The sequence below is a fragment of the Phyllostomus hastatus genome, unplaced genomic scaffold (assembly GCF_019186645.2).
Source record: "Phyllostomus hastatus isolate PE091 unplaced genomic scaffold, TTU_PhHast_1.1 phas_contig_86, whole genome shotgun sequence".
NCBI classification, from domain to species: Eukaryota; Metazoa; Chordata; class Mammalia; order Chiroptera; family Phyllostomidae; genus Phyllostomus; species Phyllostomus hastatus.
The window spans coordinates 61,946,245-61,962,731 of NW_025333977.1; the positions used below are offsets into that span (position 1 = coordinate 61,946,245).

At 35.9% G+C, this 16,487-nt stretch overlaps 1 pseudogene; it reads right to left on the bottom strand.

Annotated features, from left to right (window-relative positions):
• Positions 1-4,437: 4,437 nt before the first annotated feature.
• LOC123827396 lies at positions 4,438-5,373 on the bottom strand (annotated as a pseudogene).
• Between the last annotated feature and the right edge of the window lie 11,114 nt (positions 5,374-16,487).

Genomic DNA, 16,487 nt, shown 5'->3' on the forward strand with positions numbered 1-16,487 from the left:
GGTCACTACATAATATTAAGGGAGCAGTCCACAAAATGTAACTCTTGTAAACATATATGTAACCAATATAGGTGAACCTAAATATATAAAGAAAATACTGGAGGACTTTAACAAAGAGATAGACAGCAATACAGTCATTGTAGGGGATTTAACTCTCCACTGTCAATAATGGATAGATCTTTCAAACAAAAAATAAACAAAAATACTGCAGTGTTGAACAACAATCTAGGTTAAATGGACTTAGTTGCTATTTATAGAACATTTTACCCCAAAGAAGTAAAATATACATTCTTCTCAAATGCACATGGGTTATTTTCAAAGACAGACCACTAAGTAGAACAAACAACAAGCCTTAACAAATTCAAGAAAATTGAAATAATATCAAGCATATTCTCAGATCACAGTGGCTTGAAACTAGACAACAACCTCAAGGAAAAAAATCAAAAACATTCAAATTCATGGAGTTTTAATAGGGTGCTATAAAATAATGAACAGATTAATAATGAGATCAAGAAAGAAATATAACAGTATCTGGAAACAAATGAAAATGAACACACAACTCAAAATCTATGGGGAACAGCAAAGACAGGCCCAAGAAGGAAGTTCATAACAATACAGGGTTATCCACGTAAAGAAGATACAAAAATCTCAAATATAACCTAACTCTATATCTAAAAGAACTAGAGGAACAACAACAAACTAAGTCCAGAGCAAGCAGAAGGAAGGAAATAACCAAATGCAAAGTAGAATTAAGTGACATAGAGACTTAAAAAAAAACACCTCAAAAGGTCAATGAATCCAGGTTCTTTGAAAAGATAAACAAAATTAACAAAACATTTATCAGACTCATCCAAAAAAAAGAAGACCCAAATAAATAAAGTCAGAAATGAAAGAGGAGAAGTAACAATTGATAACACAGAAATACAAAGGGATTGTAAGAAATTGCTATGAACAGCTACATGCCAAGAAATTGGACAACCTCGGTGAAATGGATAAATTCTAGAAACATAAAATCTTCCAAAACTGAATCAGAAAGAAAGAAGCAGAAAACTTGAATAGACCAATAACAGCTAGTAAAACTGGAGCAGAATCAAAGAATTATTGACACAGGAAAACCCTGGACCAGATGGCCTCACACGTGAATTTTACCAAATATTCAATGAAGAACTAACACCTATCCTTCTCAAACTATTCCAAAAAATTTAAGAAGAGGGAAGATTCCCAAACTCTTTTTATGAGTCCAGTATTATCTGAATCCCAAAACCAGATAAAGACACAACAAAGAAAGAAAATTACAGGCCAATATCTCTGATAAACAGAAATGCTAAAATCCTCAACAAATACTAGACAACTGGCTCCAACAATACATTAAAAATATACACCATGATCAAGTGGGATTTATTTCAGGGATGACAAGATGATAAAGTATTCACAAATCAATAAATGTGATACCTCACCTAAACAAAATGAAAGACAAAAACCACATGATCATATCAGTAGATGCAGAAAAAGCATTTAATAAAATCCAGCACCCTTTATGATAAAAACAACACTCAGCAAAGTGGAAGTACAGGGAGGATACCTCAACATAATAAAGGCCATATATGAGAAATCTGCAGCCAATATCATATTCAATATGCAAAAATGAAAATGTTTCCTTTGAGATCAGGAACAAGACAGGGGTGTCTGCTTCCCTTGTCATATTTAAGTACTGGAGATCGTACCCACAACAGTCAGACAAGAAGAAGAAATAAAAGGCATCCAAGTTGGAAAGGAGGAAGTAAAACTGTCATTACTTGCAAGTGGCATGATACTGTACATAAAAAACCCTATAGGCTCAAACAAACAAACAAACAAAAACTACTCAATCTAATAAGTGAATTCAGCAAAGTAGCAGGATACAAAGTCAATATTCAGAAATTGATGGTATTTTTGTTCACCTACATTGAGCTATCAAAGAGAACTAAGAAAAAAATTTCATTTATTATAGCAACAAAAGAAATAAAGTACCTAGGAATAAATTTAACCAAAGAGGTAAAAGATCCATACTTGGAAAACTAGAGAATACTAAAGAAAGAAATTAAGGAAGATACAAATAAATGGAAGCATATACCGTGTTCATGGATTGGAAGAATTAACATCATTATAATGTCCATACTACCTAAAACAATCTATAGATTCAATGCAATTCCTATTAAAATACCAATGGCATATTCACAGATCTACAACAAATACTTCAAAAATTTAAATGGAACCAAAAAAGCCCCAGAATAGCCACAGTAATCTTGAGAAAGAAGAACAAAGTAGGAGGGATCACAATACCTGATATCAAACTATATTAACAAGGCCACTGTAGTCAGAACAGCCTGGTACTGGCATAAGAACAGACCCATAGATCAATGGAACAGAATAGAGAGCCCAGAAATAAACCCATGCCTCTATGGCCAATTAATATTTGACAAAGGGAGCAGAAGCATAAATGGAATAAAATAGCCTCTTCAACAAATAGTGTTGGAAGAACTGGATTGGTACATGCAAAAAAAAAAAGAAAAGAAACTAAACCACTAATTTACACCATAATCATACATCTGAATAATCTCAAAATAGATGAAAGACTTAAATATGTCATGGTACCGTAAAAGGTCTAGCAGAAAACATAGGCAGTGAAATTTCAGATATCCTACACAGCAATATTTTTGCTAATGTATCTCCTATGACAAGAGAAATAAAGGGAAAAATAAACAAATGGGACTACATCAAATTAAAGATCTTCTGCATGGCTAAAGAATACATCAGCTAAATGACAAGGGAACCGACTATATGGGAGAACATATTTGCCAAACATACTTTGGACAAGCGTTTAATCTCTAAAATATATAAAAATCGCATATATCTCAACACCAGAAAGACAAATAATCCAATTAAAAATGGGCAAAGGACTTGAATAGACACTACTCTGAGGACGTACAGAGGACCTATCGACATTTGAAAGATGCTCAGTATCACTAGTCATCTGAAAGATGCAAATTAAAACCACAATGAGATACCACTTCACACCAGTCAGAATGGCCATCATAAACAAATCAACATACAACAAGTGCTGACAAGGTTGTGGAGAAAAGGGAACTCTAATGCACTAGTGGTGGAGATGCAGGCTGGTGTAGCCACTGTGAAAAACAGTATGGAATTTCCTCCAAAAATTTAAATAGAACTGACTTTTGACTCAGTGATTCCACTGCTAGGAATATACCCTAAGAATCCCAAAATACCAAATCAAAAGACCTATACACCCCTATGCTCATAGTAGCACTATATATAATAGCCAAGTGTTGGAAACAGCCTAAATGCCCATCAGTAAATGATTGGATTAAAAAACTGTGGTACATTACACAATGGAATACACTATGCAGCAGAAAAAAGAAGAAGGAATTCCCACCCTTTTCAACAGCGTGAGTGGAACTGGAGATTATTATGCTAAGTGAAATAAGCCAGGCAGAGAAAGACAAATACCATATGATCTCACTTAAAATAGGAATTTAATGAGCAAAATAAATTAACAAGCAAAACAGAACCAGAGACATGGAAACAGGAAACAGACAGACAGTTGCCAGAGGAAAGTGGGGAGGGGGAGAATGGTGGAAAGAAAGGGAAGGTATTAGTCAAAGAATATATATATGAATGACCCATGGACATGGACAAAGATGTGGGAATTGACTTTGGTGGTGTGGACTAGGCAGAGGAGGGCAAAGGTGAAAAATTGGGGCAAATGTAATAGAATAAAATAAATTAAATTAAAAATTAAAAAACCTATGAGGTCATTCTGTTTAAAACTTTTAGGATAATTCACAGGAAATAGATGATATTTATTCAAATTACATATTGAAAGGCTGGGTTATTACAGACACTTACATGGAGGTAGCTCTTTAAAGAAATAAGATGTGCACATCAGTCTTCCTGGTATAATACATATAATTGAAATTAAGAAAACCTGGAAGACCCATATTGTTAATGCTATGTTCTGTTACAAAGGCGGCAAACACAAGGCCTGCAGAATGAATCTGGCTCTCCACCTTGTTTCTACCTGGCAACAGCACAGAGTTCCTTGCCCTAAGTTATGGAGTAGTTACATTTATACAGTCGTAAAATTACATTCAGCCCTTTGAAGGCAAGGGTTAGGCTGATGTGGACCCCTGTGAAAATGAGTTTGACAGCCCCGTTAGGATCTTTTCTTTAAGCCACACATTTGTGCTTAAAAAAATTTAGTAGCCCATTTGTTTAAACTAGTCATATTCAAAAAAAGTTTAAAGAAAAAAGAAAAGAAAAATCTCTGTACACGGTGATGAAAAGGAAGTAATAAATTGTTTCAAAATTGCACTGTTATTTTAAACATGTTGCTAGAGCTAGACCTTCCTTTGCAACTGGCATAATCTTTCAGGTCTAATTTGAAGCTTGGGGAGGTTCCTCTGGTATCAGTGAAGTAAAGAAGGTGGTGAGTGAAAGACCACACCGACGCCGTTAACTCAGGCCTGTGGAGCACACCGGCATCTTCTTCACTCTACTCTTCAAGCCCATCATACATAAGACACTCCATTTCTTCAGGTTCTAGGTTGTTTGCATCTTGCCCATCATTAACTTCAGTATTATTCTGAGGAGTCTGCTGCTGGCCTCCTTCTTACCTGGAAGAAAACCAGCTTGGTGCAGATAATCCAGCAAGATGGCTCCCATTACCATGGTAAAGCAATTGAAAGGGGAATAGAAGTATGCAATGCTAACGAGGATTGCAGCTCAAGAGAACATATACCTCCAGTCTGGTCAGTCTCTACAGCCTTCTTCGTTTAGTACCGGACCTCCCTGTGCATTCATCTGAAGCTTCTCACTTATGGGATGATTTTCTTGGGCCCCTAGGTTTGGAGCTGGTGGGGATTCTTCTCCAGAAACATGGGCCATATTCAGAGGCTGTGAAGGCACAGGCTGGGCTGAGATGGCGTCTGATGTGGCATGAGCTGAAATTGCAGCTTCATATTGCATATAATACTCATGCGCATGCATCTGCTGCCACCACAGCGGGCTGAACCGGGGCACACCAGGAAGCAGGCTTCACCCACCAGATCTGGGCTCTGCTAGGCTCCACCTGACTGAGAGTGTCCTTGGGCCCACCACCACTGTCCTGCGCTCCGGGGTAGGCCCTCCCACTACAGAGTCAGGCCGCGAGTCCTCCGTGGTGGCGCTCTCTCCTGCGGCTCAACATTGCCACTCCAGCCCCACGTCTCACAAGGCCACGCGGTGGGAGCTGGAAAGTTGATCAAACTGCACAGCCTGCTGACTGCCCAATCCCTCCGCCAGGGCAGGAGTGGAGTAGAGCAGGGCCAACATTGTCTGGGTGGCGGCCTGGTCTGATCTTTTAAAAAACAGCTAATATTAAGAAAATGAAATAAGCAATGAGTTCCTCATTTAGGGTTTGCTGACATAAATGCCTTTTGAAGTCTTGATTTTGGGAATCCAAAAGGCTAGCACCATGGTACAGTAAAAAAAGCATGGAGAATTCAAAAGCTTTGTAGGTTGTGACCAATTAATTCTAATTGCAATGGATAGCTTAACAGAACAGAATAATAAGCTTAACTTCAAGAACTCTCAGATTTTACTTACCATCTTTGTGTTATTATGAAGCTTTCATAATTATTATTTTAATATATTTTACTATTTACTACTTTACTGACCTTAATATAATTATATAGTCCCTTCTTATTGTATATTTAAGTTACATCTATTTTTCTATAATGAATAGCACTTAAGTGGATATATTCTTACAAATAGTTTTTTTCTTTCATATTTAAGTTTTTTTAAAGAGGACATTTCCAGAAGTAGATGAGTTCAGATAGTATAGACCTCTTTTTTTCTAAATTTCTTTTGTATTTTTTCCATTACCATTTATCCCCTTTATACCTTCTTCTACCTCCACCCACCCATCTCCTACCTGCACCTCCTCTCCCCAATCACCACAGTGTTGTTTGAGTCCTTTAAGTACATGGCCATTTGAAAGGAATTGCCTTTAGGCATAAACATACTTTCACAGTAATTTCTTCAGCATTGTATTCTACAAGTTTTACTGGATTTTCTGTATTTTACATTACATTACATTAGTTGAATCAAAGTAATGGATAAGTAGTAAATGTCTTCAAATTGGAAGAGCATCTGCACATTTACACCTTATTAGATACCTCACAATTAAGAGATTTCTTCTTCAAGGCCTTGGTTAAATGCCATCTTGTTGATCTCTCACATATTCACATGACAGTTGGCAGTCACCTATGAGGATGTCTCAATAATTTCATGGCTGTGATTCTCTTTGAAAATTTGATGAGCATTTTTGGTCAAGATGGAAGCATAGGTAAACATGGCTTACCGCCTTGAACAACAACATCAAAATTATAACTAAACTATAGAACAACTATCATTCAGAACAGTCAGAACTGAGCTGAATGGAAGTCCTGTAATTACAGAATTAAAGAAGAAACACACTGAAACTGGTAAGAGGAATGGGGATGTAGATCCAGTTGGTCCCAACCCCACGAGTGGCAGATAAAAATAAGGAAGGATATTTTAGGAGTAAGGGGTTTCAGCCCCAAACCAGCCCTCAGCCCAGGGTTCCAATGCCAAGAAAATTAGTCCTCATCACTTCTGCATAAAACTAGTGGGGATTGAGTTTGTAAAAGACAGAAATTGCTGGATTCCCAGGCAGTTTCTCTTAAAGGGCTGGTGTATAGATTTACTCAGACCCACTCTATCCAAGCTCCAATGCTGGGGCAACAGATTAAAAGACATCAGAGATGTATGTGGAGGAACTGAATTGTCTGGCATTAGGGAGACAACTGAAGGTGAGCTTTCTCCCAGACAGAAGTGCTGGCAGAGGTCATTTTTCCTTTTCTGAGCACCCCCACTACAAAGTCAGCAGGCAAATGCCATATCTGAGACTCTATCAACCTTGCTCACACTGTTTTCCCCACCCTTGTGTCTCCCTGAGGCCTTGCCCCACCCAACTGAGGCCCAGCTCAGGCCCACCTAAGCTGTTTCCAGTGGCTTTTCCACAAAAATGGCTTGTTTTGGTCCATGCTTCAGATATTCCTAAATTCTCTCAAAGAAGCAACATTTGGATTCAGTGACCCCTGTACTTCTTGCTAAATTGCCCCAGGGCTGGCACTAGCAGCAGCTGGCCTTAGTTTACAGCTTGGCCTTGCCTGGGCCCCTGTAAACCCAGAACAAGTAGCATCCATCTGCAGATTGCTTTGTAGCTTATGCTGTGTAACCCTCAACAGAGCACAGACAGTAGCTGACTTTGGATGTGCCAAAAGTAATCAAGGCTCAACTACAAGGAGAGGGTGTACACATCCCACACAGTGGTTTCACCTTAATACCCAGCTTGCATAATAGGGAGTCTGTGCCACTGGAACTTACAGGATACCTACTACACTAAGCCACTCTATCAAGCCTAGGAGACATAGTAGCTCTACCTAATCCATAAAAACAAACACAAAGAGGCTGTCAAAATGAGAAGACAAAAAAAAATGGCCTAAGTAAAAGAACAGGAAAAAAATCCTGAAAAAGAACCAAAGAAAATGAAGAAAATCAATCTATTAGATACAAAGTTCAAAACACTAGTTTTAAGGATGCTCAGGGAAATTAGTGAGGACTTCAACAGCATAAAAAAGGTCCAGTCAGAAACAAAGGATACAGTAATTTAAATAAAGAACAATTTATAGAAAATGAACAGTAGAGTGGATGAAGCCAAGAATCCAATCAGTGATTTGGAATATAAGGAAGAAAAAAAAAACAAAACAATCATAGCCTCATAGCAAGAGGAAAAAAGAATTAAAAAAAAGTAAGGAGCCTCTAGGATAAGTTCAAGTACAGCAACATTTGCATAATAGGTGTGCCAGAAGAAGAAGAGAAAGAGCAAGAAATCAAAAAGCTATTTGAAAAGATAATGAAAGAAAACTGCCCTAACTTGGTGAAGGAAATAAACATATATGCCCAGGAAGTGCAGAGAGTCCCAAACAAGATAGATCCAAAGAGTCCCACTCCAAGACACATCATAATTGAAATGCCAAAGGTTAAATACAAAAAGAGAATCTTGAAAGCAGCAAGAGGAAAGTGGTTAGTTAACTATAAGGAAGCAATCATAACTATCATCTGATTTCTCAAAAGAAATTTTTCAGGCTAGAGGAGATTGGCAAGAAGTATTTAAAGTGGTGAAAAGCAGGTACCTACAACCAAGATTACTCTACCCAGCAAAGCTATCATTTAGAATTGGAGGGCAAATAAAAAGCTTCCCAGACAAAAACTAAAGGAGTTCATCATCACCAAACCAGTATTATATGAAATGTTATAAGGTCTTATTTAAGAAGAATAAGAAGATAAAAAAAATTGAACAATAAAATGGCAATAAATACATATCTATCAACAATTGAATCTAAAAAATAAAATGAACAAACAGAACAGAAATATAATTATAGATACAGATAATGTTTTGATGGTTGCCAGATGGGAGGTAGGTTGGGGGGATGGGTGAAAAAAGGTGAAGGGATTAAGAAATGCAAATTGGTGGTTACAGAATATTCATAGTGTTCTAAAGTACAGTATAGGGAATAGAGTAGACAAAGAACACATATGAAGGACCCATGGACATGGACAACAGTGTGGGGATTGCCTGATGGAGTGGGGGTAGGTGAATGGGGGGGAGGGGAAAATTTGGGGCAACTATAATAGCATGAATGATAAAATATATGGGAAAAAAACAATATAGAAGACCTGGCAAAAAAAAATCTGATGAATTATATGAACAGTTTTTTACAATAATAGACACATCCAGAGACTCACATCTCTCTCTCTCTCTCTCTCTCCCTCTCTCTCATACACACATATACACATATAATTTCATACAGTTTCAGAAAATTCATGGATTATATCATGTTTATTCACTTTAACAACCTTGGCCCAAAATGATGGCTATGAGTAAGTTAAAAGTAAAGGAGAAGTTTAAAGGAAAGATCTGTAACATTCAGATTGCTGGGGAGGGTGAGGTAGGTGCGGCTTATCACAGGTGATTTGAAGATGAAGTTAGTCTGGGGATTTTTTTGGACTTCCTGGTGGAGGCCAGGGGAAAAGGTGATCGAAAATAATCACTGTTTCTTAAATTTAGAGACAGACATAATTGATGTGAGATGATTCATTGCTTTATTTTTCTTGATTATCCAGTTTTCAGTCATAAGACAGGTTTTTAAATATAAAAAAATACTAGATTTAAAATCTAGTGTTCACTTTGGATCATCGGGGAAGGCAAACTGACTTTCTTCTTTACTCTCTGCCTTCAGCCCCAGTCCAAGCAAAAGCCACCCCTCCTTTTTTTTTTGGTGAAAGAACTTACATAGCTATGTCTAGAATAAGAGCTTCTTTATGCCAATGAGATGCTAATGTATTCAGGGTTTCCTACTCACATAATTTTTCTCGGTTTCTTTTTAATTTGGAAAGATTTATAAGATTCTCAAAAATATTTTCTCAAGTTCAAAGAAATAATATCAAGTGTTACAGTTTAGTAAGTGAATCAGTCTGATTTTCTGAATCAGAGAATCACAATCCACCTATTGTGCTTAATAGCAAATATGAGACACTTCTTGAAATAATTGCCTGGATATAGAAAAAACAAACCATACTTATGTTTCTGATGTCTTTACCAGATAAAATCTTATTTATATCTTTGCAATCATGCTTAAAAATCCATGCTTTTATTATATTAAATGAATTTAAAGAATACCTTCTATTTTGTTAAAACCATGATATTATCAAGTTGGTAGCTTGATGTAGTAGAAATATTTATGTTGGTGATATCTCACTTCTGAAATAGTCAGGGCAAAAACAGAGAAAGTTCATAAAAACAGGGCTGCAGTCAATTTTGAAGAGTATTTTACAATCACAATGTACCAGGGATTTCCTTAGAAATTGTATGACCCATGAGCATGTTACAATGATAACTGGGTTTTTAATACCCACAGCAGCAAGAGTCTTTTCAAACAAATAGAATCTTGTTCATTTTCCTGTAAAGACATTGTGTTAACAGTAAGAATGTTACAGTTTAGCTGTACATGCTGCAGGCAGACATAGTGATTATTGAAGGGCAACCTGAGTCAGAATCTCTGTGAATTTTTTTAAAAGAAGCTGTTCCAGAAATTTCTATCAGTGTACAAAATTCACTTCTTTGGGACTTTTTAGAGCAATCTCTGAATGTGACAGTAAAAAAAAAAAAGATTTAAAAATAGTGACAAATATCTGGTGATACTTTTCAACCTTTCCTCAAACAGTGCCATGTGGACTTTAAAATCATACAGAAGGGGGACAGTGTCAGAAGGAAGAGAAGAAACACAAAGTAAGAGCTCTACATGGAGCAGCACCTTCTCACTACACATAATATTGAATGACGCTTCCATCTACTCATGAAAAGACTTGCTAACATTTACTTAAAATTTGAGCCCCAATGCTATTTAACTGTGCTTGATATGATGAAATTACACTAGCAAATTATGAGAAAAAATTAGTCCTGTGTATCTAACCATAAAATATTCACTGACAAGTGTATGTTAATTGGAAAATACATTTTATATCCTATTCAAAATAGGACTCCCAATGGCTGTAGTGTGCTTAGGTGTCCATTTGAGAGATGCATGTTAATAGAATATTTGAAAGTTTCTGATGTCACAGTGCTCAGGTCTCCGTAAAGAAAATTCAGTGCACCACCATCTCCTAGTTATAAAAAGAGCTCCAATTAAAGATATATAACCAAAGGGCCAATGACCATCTAGGAATTTATATTAGACTAGTGTTGATTATTTGAAGAAAGGAGGTGAAGTACAACTGTAAAATCATGACTTAAATATTTAATTTTCAAAATTGTAATTATTTACTTAAATATTTCAAACCTAAAGATAAAAATGTAAATTTATGAAAAATTTGAATGTGTCTACCAGCCCCTATGATATAAGAGATGTTAGCATTTTGTCTTGTTTGTTCCTTATGTTATTTAAAAATTAAAACATTAAATAAACAGCCAGTGCTCCATGTCTCCATCTGTCAGTGTGACTGGGTTTTGGAGTTGGTGGGTACTGTTTGCATTTCAGTCTTTCTATTTTAACATCCCTTTACAAGATATACTATTGTTTTATAGGGATTTTTTTTTCAATCTACATAAATGGCATTGTATTGAATGTATCCTTTAGTTGCTCATTTTTATTTTATTCAATATTATATTTTTGACATTTATACATATTGTTATAATATAAATAATATTTATTGATTTTAATTACTAAGTAGTATTTTGTAGTACAAAAAATAAGACTTTGTATCCATTCTGTGATTTCATTATTGCAGACAATAATGCAATTCTGCTTTTAGCATCTTTACATGAGTGACCTGAATGGGAACAAGAGTTATCTTAAAGGAGAAGCTTTTGTGAATGAGCATTAAAATAAGAGAGGAAGTGGGAAGAAAATGCAGAAGGCCAGAGGATGCCAGGTCCTTTATTTCTTTCTAACAACTTAAGAACTCTAGTTTGACTCTAGATAGGAAAAGAGCGCTAGCAGGCAGAAGCTAAGTGGGTTGGAAAAGTGGGAAATTTAGTACGTTCACTGAACCTTTGTTAGGATTCTAGTGAGAAAGTGGAGCAGAGCTGAGAAACATGAAATCTTCCTATTTGTGAAAGAGATTCAGAGGTACAGTGAGGACTCAGAGAAGACTGACACATATGGCATGCAAAGAATTTTGCTGCTTTGACAATGCTAAATTCTAGTTAGAGAAACAGGATTCTCAGCTTGCCTGGAGTGATGAATTTCCTAGATGAGGCTCAATTACTCACCTGCCCTGATGGCGAAGCCCTTTGCTGTACCCTCACCAAAAGTGGAGCGTACTACCCCACCCTCGAGTTTGGGCTTTGCCCAGTGAATTATTTGTGACAATATGACATTAACAAATAGATTTCAAGCAGTAGCTAGAACTATAGTTGTGTAATTAGCCTGGCACTCCTGCAGTTCAGCCATTGCCATAAGAAGGTCATGACGTGTTCTCCCAGCTGGTCCCAGGACAATGAGAGGCATATAGAGCAGTCTCAGGAAGAAGACACAAGTGAAGCAGAGTCATGTGGTGATGAGCCACTCTAGCCACCGTAGCTTCCCCAACAAACCAGAACATCTGTGAGAATCAATTATTGTTTTGTTTCGAACCACTGAATTGTGGGGTTGTTGTAACATAGCATTATTGTAGGTATAGTTACATAATTCTGTTCATGGATTGAAAGGCTCAATAATATAAAGATTTTGGCCCTGGCTGGTGTGGCTGAGTGGATTGAGCACTAGCCTGTGAACCAACGGGTTGCCAGTTCGATTCCCAGTCAGGGCACATCCTGGGTTGTGGGCCTGGTCCCCTGTGTGGGGGATTGTGAGAGGCTACGTACATTCCTGTTTCTTTCCCTCTCTTTTTCCCTCCTTTCCCCTCTGTCTAAAAAATAAATAAATAAAATCTTTAAAAATAATAATATAAAGATTTTAATTGTCTCCAAATTAATCTCTAGATTCAATGCAATTCCACTAGGGGCTCTAAAGGATATCATTTTTATTTGTGCAAGTGAACTTGACAGAAGGATTCTCAAAATTCATAAAAAAATATAAAACATAAGGAAACTCAAGGTTATTTAGAAAAGAAAAACATAGTGCAGAAAAGTTTTCTACCACCAGATAACAGAATCCATGAGAAAACCATAGTGATTAAAGCAGTAAAAGAATAGATAAAATGACCAATGGGATGAAAAGTGGGCCCAGAAATGGATCCAGATATGTACTGTTACCTCATTGATGACAAGGTGTCAGTGAAGTTTGGAGGAAAGATGATAACCTTTTTAACAAATAGTGCAGGAACAGTTTATATCTATGTGGAAAAAATTAATCTTGACTTCCACATCACCCTTTATAAAACAAAAATAATCAATTCCAGATGGATTGCAGATCTAGGTGAGGAAAAAACATACAAAAAGTATTTTAGTGCAAAATATAGGAGCTCTTCTTAACCATAAACAAAGATTTCTTAAACAAGAGGCAAAAAATGTAAATCATCAAAGAAAAAAATTATAAATTTAATCATGTTAAAATCAAAAAGTTATGTTCATCAAAAGACATATTAACACAGTGAAAAAGCAACTCAATGTGTGACAAAACATTACAAAACATTTATCCAGGGAAAGATTTGTCTGCAGGAAGTGCAAACATCCATACAAGCCAGTGAAACAAAAAACTCAAAACAAGAGAAAAATAGCAAAAGACTTGAACACACTTTATAAAAGGACATATCTAAATTGTTATACAGGTATGAAATGGAAATATGAAAATGGCCAGAAAGCACTTGAATATATCTAGCATTGTTCACCAAGAAAAGGCAAGTTCAAAACAGAGCGAGGTACTGGTACACAGTCACGAGAATAGCTAAAAGAATGGGAGCAAGAATGCTGAACAACTCAGATCCTTAACATTGCCATAAAAAATGCAAAATGTTAACCATTTTATAAGCTATTTGGTGAGTTGTTAAAAAGTTAAACTTATATCCATACTATTACCCAGCAATTCTTCTGTAGGTATATCTAAGTTATCTTAGATAAATAAAATCACATGTCCCGGGTGACTCATGGAAAATGTCCATAATAGTACCAATCTGGAAAGTGCCAATGAACATCAATAAGAAAATTGATAAGGCAATTGTGCACACTTGTATGATCAGAAATTTCTCATCAACAAAACAGGCTGAGTGAGAAGAGACAGACACAAAATAATACATGTTGTATAATTGTATGTTTGTAGTTTCAGAGCTGTCAAAACTAACCAATGGTTACAAATGTAAGAATAGTAGTGGCTTCTGGAGGGGATGCATAAGAGAATTTGCTGGAGTGATAGAAATATATATAACTTTATGGGGTTATGGGCACAGATTATATGTATGACCATATGTATATGTCAAACTCATCAAATGTTAAGATCCATGCACTTTACTCTGTATAAATTATACCAACAAACCATAAAGGAAATGCAAATTAAAGCCATGAGGAGACATCACCTCACATCTGTCAAAAAGCCAACAAATAACATGTTAGCGAGAATGTGGAAAAATGGGAACTCTTGTGCACTGTTGGTGTTGTAAGGTGCTACAGCCACTGTGGAAAACAGTATGGAGATTCCTCAAAAACTTAAAAATAGAGCTACCATATGACCCAGAAATTCTACTTCTGGACATTTATCCCCCAAAACAAAACAAAACCAGTAATTTGAAAAGATATATGCATACTCTTGGTCATTGTGGCATTATTTCAAAAAGCCAAAATATGGAATCAACCTAGAAATCCACTGATAAATGAATGAAAATGTAGCATATGTGTGTGTATAACTTAACAATAAAAAAGAATGAAATCCTGCCATTTGTCACCACATGGATGGACCTAGATGATATTATACTAAGTAAAATAAGTCAGAGAAAAACATATACTGTATGATTTCATTTATATGTGGACTCTAAAAAACAAACAAACAAAAAAGAATAAAAACTAAAACACAAACAGACTTGTGGGTACAGAGAATAAATTGATGGTTGCCCAGGTTAGGGGGGATGGGTGAAAAAGTTAGAGAGAAATAACTGAGTCACATGATGTAATGTACAATACAGGATATATAGTTAATAATATTGTAATAATTTTGTATGGTGACATACAATTACTAGACATATTGTGGTGGTCACATTATAAAGCATAGAAATGTAGAAATGCTGTACACCTGAAATTAATATAATACCGTGTGTCAAATATAGTTTGTTTAAAAAAGAAAAAGAAGATCTTCCTAAACTAAAATGAAGCATATAATAATTTTTATTGTAATTGGAGTTTTAGTTTTTAAATATTAATGAAGTTTCAGCATACTCTAATTAATATTCAATGAAATTTATTTAAAAATTTACTGAACACATATCACACCTTTGATTTTATTTTCAGAACTTGTAAAGAGGCATGGTACTTAATTTATTAAAGTAAAAGTTACAGAATATATAGCGTAGTTAGATGAGGGTTAATGCTGAGGAGAAATTTGGAGAACAAAATCATATGAATCCTTTACTAAACATGTGGGGCATTGTGATTCATAGTGAATAAGGAAGGCATTTACCAAAAAGGTGGCACTTTCTTGTGGATTGGTAGGAAGAGAAAATTAGAGGACCTTCTAAACTGATATAAAAGCAGATGTGAAAATATGATATTAGAATTTTATCCTTCAGAATTTAACCCTTGGAAATAACTAATGAAGATGGAAATATTTTAAAGAAAGCATATTAAGTGATCTCTTCATATTACATCCATATTTAAACTGCACAAAAAATAAGTAATTCTTTAAAATTAATTGAATAATAATTATGTTTTCCCAGGACTTGTTAAATATCAAATTTGGTGAAGTTACTGAGGCTGGTAGTTTACCTTAAAATATAAGATGGAGGCACAGGGGGGACCCCTGCTGAGGTCTGTTAGTCACCATTGCTGGGAGGGCAAATCAACAAAGGAGTCAGCTGGGTTTCCCCAGATACCTCACCCTCACATATCAAGGCTGCCCAGCCAGTGGGTGTCTGCCTGCTATAGACAGCTGCTGGATTTTGTGGACTTTCAGCCCCACTGCCCACCACTTTCCTCTCTATGGTTGGTCGTCTGGGAGCAGAACTATGGGATCACAGGGAAGGTGCCCACCTTCCTAGAGAACACAGGCCATTTTCCACCACCTGATGGAGATCTGAAAAGCTACAAATTGCAAGAGAGGTAAAAAAAAAAATTAAAAATCATGATTTAGCACCACCTACTAAAAAAAATAGAATACTTCTTATCAATATACCAGAGAAGTGCCATTCATGCATAGATGCCTAGGCAAAGAAGTAATCCATCAAATACTATAAATAATCAAAGTAACAAGACTCAGAAAGAAAATTTTAAAGTCTCCCGAAAATAAATGTAGACATGAAAATATATGATTAAAATGACAAAGAAGTTAGACTGTAGTTTTGAAAAAGAAAAAACTCTCAATGGGAAGACAGAGGCAGTTTAATAAATTCATAAATCATATCCATGAATAAAATGAGTACTTTACCAAGTAGATTGAAACTTTGAAAAAGAATCAGATAGAAATTATGGAGATGAGGAACTCAGTAAAAGAAATCAAGAATAAACTAGCGAGCATAGGAAATAAAGCAAATAAAGCTGACCAGATGGAGGAAAGAGTTCATGATATTGAAGATAATCTATAATAATACAGATGGAAGAAGAGACTTGAGCATAAAAAAAAAAATAGAAGGACTCCACAAGAACTATCTGGCTCCATCAGAAAGAGCAATATAATGGACATACCAGAAGAAGAAGGGAGGAAAAAAAGAATGGAGAG